Below are 7,628 nucleotides of genomic sequence, written 5' to 3'. Positions count from 1 at the left end.
ATGCATGGACGTGTTAAAGCATCTCATATGCATGGAACACTAATACTCAGAGCATTGGAAGGTTGAAAACAGAAGCTATCTGGCTCACACAATGTTTTAAATGTGCCAAGGGAAATTCCAAGTGTGGCCATCCTTGAGTGGAGTGGAAGATAAATATGTTTTTTTTGTATTTCAAAGCGGCTGTAAGAGTATAACAGGCAGTTTAGAACATGTCAGTCCCTCCATGTAATTTCAGAGAAAATATCCTATGAAGATTGGACCAAGATTCCTGCAGAGTATTTTCAGCACATAGTGGAAACTATGCCAGAAAGAATTGCTGCAGTTCTGGAGGCCAAAGAAGGTCCAACATGCTATTAAATGGGTGTACTTAAGCCCACTGTGTCCTATTATAGGATATTGCTGGAATGTATGTGGATGTTGTTGGAATGGCCGCAGAGTTGCGGCAGCAGTACAGGTAGTCTGTAATCCTTTCCCCCATCTGAGTGAGTTTGCCCTATTGCACGGGGTCGAGTTATGATGTGAATGTTTAATTACACAGGATGGATTGTGGGCGACAGAACCGAACAGCCTTCAGGATTCAAGTAGAGAAAGGGGAAACTTCTCCAGCCTTTGAGTTAATCACAGGACTATTGCATAGCAATTAGGGATAACAGAACAGCTTTCGGGGGGGTTTGGGTGGGTTGCCTTATCCGCTCCTTTAACAGAGTAGTCACAATTCAAATTTCCCTTGTTCCATTGTTTACAAGGCATTATACATGTGGTTTATTTATAGTGCACGGAGTAATATGCAGCAAGTCTGGTCTGTCTGCTTTGGAAGAGAAACATTTGGCCAAAAGAGCAAGACACAGCCAGGAGGATGATTGGTAAGAGCACATCATAATATGCACCTTAAAGCTGTGCTCTACAGCTAGGTCCTGTTCCATGACTGCATATATAAATTAACTATTGACATTGCTATTTATATCTGGCCATTTACAGTGCACTCTTGCTCAGTGCAGCACTTGAAGCTGATTTTCCATTGTGTAGTTATTATGTTCAAGAGATGTTTGACCCGGTCAGGGTGACACACTTTAGTGAGGGCAGCAGTATCCTAGAGGACACTACAGACAGTGACGGAGACATCTCAGAGCGCGAGGTGAGAGTTTGAGTTTTTTGTTACTCTCTCTACGACATACTTTTCATGCCAGGTACTATTGTCCAGTTCAGCCAAATTTAATTTACTGCCTTGTATTATCATATATAAATTGCTGAACATCTTTTCACTCAGTTTCAAACAACCCCTCAGCTGTATTAAGCCATTTCAGGTTATTCAGAAGTACTGCTAAATGGATGTGGTGGGAAAATGAGAGCACATCAAACACAGACAGCTTTATGCATTGAGTAGTAAAGAGTAAAAGTTTATTGAGTTCTGTCCCCTGTATAACAGAGTAAAAGGACTGACGCGCAGTACGGTCCCCCTCCCCTTATACAGAGAACAGAAGAAAGAGAAAAAAAAGAAAAACGACTCCTACAGAGTATCTGCTAATTCATGTTTTGGTTAGCCTGAGCGCTGAAGGCTTCTTCTATCTCTATGGTTAGAATGGTATGTGAGCAGCTGGTGTACCTGACTCACATGCTTATCTGCAGACTGTTATGCTGTGACTATAGAAACATAAAGCAAAGTAAAATAAAGCAAAGTAAATTTCCACAAAATGAAGTAAGGCAAATTTCCACAACATTTCCCCCCTATATCACACATTATCACACATTTATTCAGCAAATAGCACTACGATGTCTTCATGTGGATCACCAGCACCGCCCATCTTGGGGAGCAGAATGTCTTCACTGAGCTGCGGTTGGTCATTGGCATGGCCGCTGAGCGCTGGCATGGTGAACACACTAGAAAGACGTCTGACACGCAATGACAAAAAAGGAGGTAAACACAGAAGAAGAAGAAAAAGAAGAAGAATGAGTAGCAGAATGGGCAACGCTACAGCCGCTACTGGAACTGTAGGCTGCGGAGTGAAGGCAGATCACAAATGATTCATATAATCAGTAATATTAGCGCTGAGATCTGGAATGTAAAAACAGCAGGAAGTGTTAATCATTTTGCACACTCCTCCTTCCTTCATGGTTAGGAGATTTAATACCATTCTATGTTGAAGCACTGCTGCCCTTATCACTTGTTGTTCTATCTTTAAGGCACCTATTGCTGCTAAGGTGTCATTAACTACTTGCAGTAACTGATAAGCTAAGCCATTGATCTTTTGCAGGGCTGCTACTGTGCCACCGCCCAGGAAAAGGGACCAACCAATGGTTTCACCCGGAGTGGTCCATGGGTCCCTCAGAATTCTACCACAATAGTCTGTGCTGGTTATGTCTCTCCTCACCCTGTGCTGCTTGGCATGGGGAAGTGTATACACCTGCGTCCTTGGGCGCACTACAGCTGGATAACAACAACCAGTCCAGTTCTGTGGCAATTCACCATAGGCCACCGAACCACCGACCCACATTACATTCCAATACCCCTGCAGGGTTGTCATGGAGCAATTCCACAGGGAACTGCTATTGGAGTCACTGCAAGTGCCATTGCTGTGCACCTGCACATAATCGATGCATCTGGACCAGACTTCCGGCACCTGCTGCTTCATCTGCTATACAAATATCTCACCCTTACTAGCTGCCACATGCAGCATCATTTTCGGTGGTGCGGGGTTAGTGGGACTGGGACAGTTTGAGGTCTGGTTAATAACCTGGCACATAGAGATTGTCATATTCACTTCTCCTACGTCTGCGTTTTTCAGAGGGATTACAGTCCTTGGAACACTGGTGTGCTGGCACACCAGATACTCTTGCTCGATATGTTGGGCATGCACAATGGCTGACATACACGCTGTATTTTGTTGGCATTTAGCTGCTAATCATTCTGCTTCAGTCGCGTTGGGACCCTGAAATGGTAACAAGTCTTCTCATAAGTCATGGGATTCTTCATCCATATTAATATTCAGTCTATGTTCTGACTGTGTTAGCTGTGCCTGATTTTCTCTACCGTCTCTTGACGGTTCCGAGTGTCGAAAGGGTAGGCCTTGCCTTTAACACCCTACTCAACACAGTTCCGACCTAGTCTGTTTGGGTGCTGCTGCTTGGAGTTGGGGCTGGCGTCGGAGCCTTCTTACAGTGTGTGTGATGTACCCAGGTTCCTCGTCCTTCTATTTTGACAGCAGTGTGGGTTGTTAACAGGAGGTTCTAGTTGTCTCCACCTGGTGCCTTCAGTGGCGGTAGCCCCTGACTGAATTTCCCGTAATGTGGCCTGCGGGGTAGCAGCGGTTTCCTGTATTTCTTGCACAGCGGTTTTAGTTGCAGCTGCCTTTGCTACTCTATCTGCAAAAGTATTCCCCTTGCTGATTTGGTCTTCTGTAGTCCTGTGAGCTGCACACTTAACAACTGCAATTGTCTTTGGCAGCGAAATGGCTTCTAGCAAGATGGTGATGTCTAATATATTTACCCGAGCTTGTCAGGAATTGCCTATGTTTCCATATGGCTCCAAAATCATTAACAGTTTTGTCTGCAGCTAGTTTGCATGCTTCCGTCAGTGCTACTAGTTCAGCAGCCTGCGCTGAATAGGAGGATGGTAATACTTCTGTTTTAAGTATTTCATGATCTGTTACTACCACGTATGCTTCCCTATTGACCCCTGTGTCGTCCCTGCATGCTGACCCATCCACATAGAGGCATAGGTCTGGGTTACTTATGGCTTCTTCAAAGAGATCAACCCGCGGTATATATACTTCAGCTAAGACTGCTGTGCAGTCTTGTGGATCTCCATCCTCCTCCGTAGGAAGGAGTGTAGCTGGGTTCAGTGTTATACACCTTTTGACAGTTATATTAGGCATATCTAAGAGGGTGGTGTGGTATCTCAGCTACCACTGGGCTGATAAGTGTGACACTCTTTGGTCCTGCAGTATTCGGTGTAATGCGTGTGGGACTAAAACAGTAAGAGGGGAGTATGCCACTATGGTTTAGGTAGCGAAATTATGGCTTGTGGTCGGTTTTGAGACAGCTTGTGTGTATTTCCCCCTTTAATGATATGCCCCAAGAACGTCACTTCCTCCTTACAATTCTGTAATTTTGCTCTACTAGGTCAGTTACATGTATGTTACATCTGAAATATTTCCATGAGCTTTTATGCAACATACTAAACAAAGGTTAGGAACAGGCTAAGTCAAATCAGGCTAACTCTCAGCAGGTCAAAAGTACTTCAGACTGCAAACTATGATCTAGTATTTTATCAAATTTTATCATAATTGTAACACAGGGAGGCTTGGCAGGATACAAAAGAGGAGCAATGATGCATACAACGATGTTTATTTAGAGACATGGAAGACAACGTAGCACTAAGGCTATCGTGGGATCAAACACTGACAACGTTAACGTTGACACAAAGGACTTATATACGCAAACAATAACAACACAATGAAGGGCAGCCATGAAACACAAGGGAGCATGGCCACACGGATGAACACACACACACACACACAAGCAAACACACACGGGGAGACGTTTGGGGGGGGGGGGCGTACCGTGACAAGAATATGTTCACACATGCTCGCTCGCTCGCTCTCTCTCTCTCTCACTCTATCTCTCCCCATCCTTTCAGCCTTTGGGTTTCAATAATACCCCCAGGGCAGACAGAGCCACTATTCAAGCAATGTAATATTCTTTAATATTCTACTCTGGCTCCTCCTACCTCTGCAATGACATCCTCAGCTTTTATTTCAGTGGGTGGCGTGTGATGTCATAATGCAGCCGCATCAATTAAGCGATTATGATGTAGTCAAAGAACAGATTTTTCAAATGAACAATTTCTGTGACCCATTTTTAGACTACAGATCACAGATAACGGGTACACTAAATTTATTATGGGTCAGTGCGGTAGTTACAATTGCAATCCAAGACGCAAGGAACATGTTCCTTCTGAGAAGCACGGGATATTTGGTAAATATGGGAAAAAGAAAAACGAAAAAACACGAGCCCAGAACCCTTCCAGAATAGAGGATGACTTCTTGGATGAACTGTGTGTGTGTGTGTGTCTGTCTGAGAGAGAGAGATCTACGTAGCAGTGTTCTAAGTATCTATACAACGCTAATAAGACATTTTCTGTTACTTTTTAAACAGATACTAGACCAAAGCGTTTAATGAAGAAGGACTTCACTACTCAGAGAACTCAATCAGCCATAGTAAGTAAAGTAGAACCAAGACAAATGATTTAAAGCCATACTGTGGCAATGGACAAAAGCCACAAAAAATGGAAAAACAGCTATGGTGAACAGTGATGCTAATTGAATGCTTGTACTTAAGTACACTGAAATGTCTCTGAATATAAATTACAAATGCATTTCAACAAATGTTCGAGAAATTAATTAAAAACACTAATGTAAATTATTTAGAATATATTTAGGACACATACATTTAGCATATGCAATCTTTGTCAGTTACAGGAAAAAAAAATACTGTTGGTGGGTTTTTTGTTTGTTTGTTTTACATTCTCCTTACTATAGAATTAACAGTCGACTGTTCGGTGACTTTGCATGCTGAGTTGTAACACTGATTATTAGTATAATTGTGGCGAGAATCAAAATCAACACTAGCTAAAATGACTGAATGCATTGGAATTTATTATTCCAATAGCACAATTTGAATGGGTCTACGGTACCTTAGTGTGTCAGGTCCTGTTATTTCTGTTGAACATTTGATGTTTGAGGGCACATTTTTACATCATTAGGCCTGCAGGCTATGTGATTACGGCTATGCGATAAAAATTGTATTTGTTTCCTTTCCAGTCCAATTCAAATTATAAATTACAAATGTATCAAAATGTAATTAAAGTCATATTTCAATTAAATGTATTTAAATACTGTTCAACAATATTTCTACTCATATCTACAGGTGGAACCTAAAGATATGAATGTCAACGAGAGGGATAAGTGTATTGAGGACCTGGAAGCCGTGTTTGCTAAAGTGAGAAAGTCTGCAGTGGAGCAGAGCAATCCTAACGCTTGTTTTCCATAAATTCTCACAATGCTATGAACTATGCATTTCAAGTAGATGTAATTAAATATTGCTTAACACTGTTTCTCTTCATAGTTGGAGGTGAAACTGAATTCTTTTATAAAGATGGAATATGGTTCCTGTGAATATGATATGGGCCAACTGATTGAGGAGATGGAATCCACAGTTGCTAGAGTGAGAAAGTCTGCAATGGAGCAGAGCAATCCTAACACTTGTTTTCCATAAATACTAACAATGCAATTAAATATGCATTTCAAGTAGATGTAATTAAATATTGCTCAACACTTTATTTGTGTCTGCAGGCAGCCAAACTGTTAGGATTAGAAGCCGTACTTGCTCGGGAGGATATGGCTGCATAACCTCTGATGACAGCAATAAAGAACATTAAAAATACTCTGACATTTTTCAGTCTAATCCCTGCCTATGTTGTCTGCAACACAGTCAATTATACCATGGATAGTAATTATATCTTTTTTTTTTTTTTTGTCTCACAAACATTCTGAATGTAACATTTCCTACAGCTTTAAAAATACAATCACCATACTTGGCACCCACACTATTTTTTCCCTTCATGTCCACTTACATCTATGTGACTTAACAATCACAATTCATTTTTAGACAACCAATTTCCAACCTCTATATATATATCGCTCGGAATTCAACAGACACCTGACTCAAGTATTTTTATTTTAATTTCCTCCATGTTGTTTATAATAGGCCTACAGTAAGAAATCCTTTTAAAGGTGATCACCATTTCTACCACTGTATACTGTTGAAGCATACAAGTTTTTATTCAGTGAGAGATATGTCATTTATGGGGATTAGGTACAGCGTGTTTTGTTCAGGACATTCACGACGATATATGTTCTAAATGGGATTGTTAAATAACTAGCTAGCTAGCCATGTATTTAGACAGAACCTGAATTGTGTTACATGGGGATTTTTATCCTATGTTTTTAAGGCTGCATTATGTACAGCCTAGCATAAATAAATACGCAAGAATGCAGAGCACAAATAGTCCATAGTTTATTTTCCCTTCTATATAAGCCCGCAGGTTCATAGGTGACTAGCTTTTATAATGTCATGTGTAATTTGAGCATAATGGTGGAAACTTCAAAGAACAATATGGAAAAAAAGGAGGGTTGTTTACATAATTGCCCTTGAAAAAGTTTATAAGAATTAAACTCTTGTGTACCCCTCAGACATTCTCCAGAGGGTCCCTCAAAAGCATGTTTATATTTAAGTTGCAATAAAGGACAGGACCAGCTATTCTCTTCAACTAATTCTGATATCAAGTGGAAACAAGTTGTCAGGTTCTGGTCCGCACCGAACCAGGAACGCAGACACAGACACGTACACACATATCCGCACAAATCACCTACCACAACCACTGCTCGGTTCACAATCACACACTTATCAACCATCACGATCACCTGCTTCTAATTAACTCTCTCCCTATTTAAACCCCTCATGTACCATCCTCCAGTGTTTCCCATTTAGCATACTGTGGACTAAAGCTGAGCCTGTCTTCATGAGCTTCCCCACATCTGTGTTTTTAAAACTTTTTGGCAGTGACTAAT

At 41.2% G+C, this 7,628-nt stretch overlaps 1 long non-coding RNA gene across 1 annotated transcript; it reads left to right on the top strand.

The window, feature by feature from the left end:
- The first annotated feature begins 1,049 nt into the window (after positions 1-1,049).
- On the top strand, positions 1,050-6,441 carry LOC145656206 (uncharacterized). Its single transcript, XR_014121882.1, has 5 exons — positions 1,050-1,135; positions 5,155-5,216; positions 5,926-5,997; positions 6,124-6,222; positions 6,351-6,441. It is a non-coding gene; the product is annotated as an uncharacterized LOC145656206 (long non-coding RNA).
- Positions 6,442-7,628: the final 1,187 nt, after the last annotated feature.

This window comes from Electrophorus electricus, unplaced genomic scaffold (assembly GCF_041902795.1).
Source record: "Electrophorus electricus isolate QZ-2024a unplaced genomic scaffold, ASM4190279v1 Scaffold60, whole genome shotgun sequence".
In the NCBI taxonomy this organism is placed as follows: domain Eukaryota; kingdom Metazoa; phylum Chordata; class Actinopteri; order Gymnotiformes; family Gymnotidae; genus Electrophorus; species Electrophorus electricus.
The sequence above is the reverse complement of the archived record's forward strand: the minus strand, read 5'-3'. Positions and strand labels throughout refer to the sequence as shown.